This window comes from Echinops telfairi, unplaced genomic scaffold (genome assembly GCF_000313985.2).
Source record: "Echinops telfairi isolate 266 unplaced genomic scaffold, ASM31398v2 ScPeMD7_10;HRSCAF=50, whole genome shotgun sequence".
NCBI classification, from domain to species: domain Eukaryota; kingdom Metazoa; phylum Chordata; class Mammalia; order Afrosoricida; family Tenrecidae; genus Echinops; species Echinops telfairi.
Genome location: NW_022103907.1, coordinates 3,053,164 through 3,055,566, shown reverse-complemented (window position 1 = coordinate 3,055,566; position 2,403 = coordinate 3,053,164).

Genomic DNA, 2,403 nt, shown 5'->3' with positions numbered 1-2,403 from the left:
TTGCGTTGAACAAACACTGCAAGGTCCTGCACCATCCTCTCAATTACTCCTCTGTCTGAGCCCATTGATTCTGCCACCATCCTGTTGGGGGTCTTCCGCTTTTTCACCACCCCTCCACTTTACCACGTGTGATGTCCTTCTCCACGGACTGGTCTCTCCTGACAAAATGTCCAAATTATGTAATATGAAGTCTTGCCATCCTTGCCTCTAATGGAGCACTCTGGTCTTACTTCTTTCAATCCAGATCGGTTTGTCCATTTAGCAGTCCACTGTACTTTCAATATTCTTCTCCAATACCAGAATCCAAACGCATCTATTCTTCTAGGGTCTTCTTTATTTAATGTCCAACATTCACATGCATATGATGCAACAGAGAATACCATGGCTGGAGTCAGGCTCAGCTTAGTCCTCAAAGAAACATCCTTGTTCATAATACTCTAAAGAGGTTTCACGCAGCAGGTTTACCTAATGCAATATGTCTTCTGATCTCATGACTGCTGCTTCCATGAGCATTAATTGTGGATCCAAGTAAGACAAAATCATTGACAACTTCAACCTTTTCTTCATTATCACGATGCTACCTATTGGTCCGGTTGTGAGGATTTTGTAAGGTATCCCTTACACTGAATTTTAAAGAACACCGAAGGCTACAATTCTTGATCTTCATCAGCAAGTTTTCCAATTCCTCCTCACTTTCAGCAAGTTAGATTGTGTCATCTGCATACCACAGGTAGTTAATAAGCCTTCTTATAGTCCCGATGCCACATTTTTCTTCATGTAATTCAGCATCTCTGATATTTTGCTTAGCATATAGATTGAACAAGTATGCTGAGAGGATACAACCCTGATGCTGCACACCTTTCCTGAGTTTAAACCATGCAATATTCTCTTGTTCTGTTCACACAACTGCCTCTTGATCCATGTACAAGTCCTGAATGAGCTCAGTGAAGTATTCCAGAATCCCCATTCTTCTCAAGGTGATCCACAGTTTATTATGGTAAACACAGCCAAATGCCTTTGTATAGTCAATGAAACACGAGAAAACATCTTTCTGGGATTCTCTGCTTTGAGCCAAGATCCATCTGACATCAGCAATGATATCCTTTGTTCCCCATCCTCTTCTGAATCCCGCCTGAAGTTCCCTGCCCATGTGCTGCTGTAAACATTGTTGTATGGTTTTCAGTAAAATTTTACTTGTGTGCCATATCAATGATACTGTTCTATAGTTTGAGCATTCTGTTGAGTCACCTTTCTTTGGAATGGGCACAAATATGGATCTCTTCCAGTCAGTTGACTCGGTAGCTGTCACCCAAATTTCCTGGCAGAGATGAGTGAGTGCTTCCAGTGCTTCTTCATCTATCTGAAATGTGTCAGTTGGTGTTCCATCAATTCCCGGAGCTTTGTTTTTCACGAATGCATTCAGTGCAACCTGAACTTCTTCCTTCAGCGTCATTGGTTGTTGCTCATGTGCTACCTCCTGAAATGGTGGGATGGTGACTAGTTCTTGTTGGTACAGTGACTCAGGGTATTCTTCTCATCTTCTTTTGATGCTTCCTGCATCATTCACTATTTTGCCTAGAATCTTTTAAAATTGCTATTTGAGGCTTGAATTTTTTATTGATTTCTTTCATTTCAGATACGCTGAGCAAGCTCTTCCCTTTTGCCATTCTAATTCGGGGTCCTTGTACTTTAAATTTTAGTACTTGACTTTGTTTCCTTGAGCTGCTCTTTGGGCTTTTCTATTCAGCTTTTTGACCTCATCCTTTTTTTCCCATTTGCTTTAGCTCCTCTACCATTAAGAGCACATTTCAGAGTCTATTCTGACATCCACTGTGATCTTTTTTTCTCTCCTGTCTTCTTAATGAGCTTCTGCTTTCGTCATGAGTGATGGTCTCGCTGTCCTCTCACAGCTCGCCAGATCTTCTGTCATGAGCGTGCGATGCATCTGTTCTTGAGATGTGCTCGAAATTCAGGCCCGATAGACTCAAGGTCGTATTTTGGCTCCTGCAGGCTTGTTTGAATTTTCTTCAGCTTGATCTTGAACTTACATATGAGCAGTTGATAGTCTCTGTTCCACGGCCAGCACCTGGTCAGATTTTAGCTGCTGACATTCAGCTTTTGTGTCGTGTCTTCCCACAGATGTAGTCAATTTGATTTCTGTGTATTCCCCTTGGGGAGGTCCATGTGTTGTTGGAAAAAGGTATATGAACAAGTCGTTGGTTTGCAAAATTATATCATGCCATCTCCAACTTCATTTCTCCCACCAAGTCCATATTTTCCAACTACTGTTTCTTCCTCTTTTTTTAACCACTTTTGTATGTATTCCAGTCACCAATAAATATCAATGCATCTTGAGTGCATGTTTGATCAATTTTTGACTGAGATCATTGATGGAATTCTTCA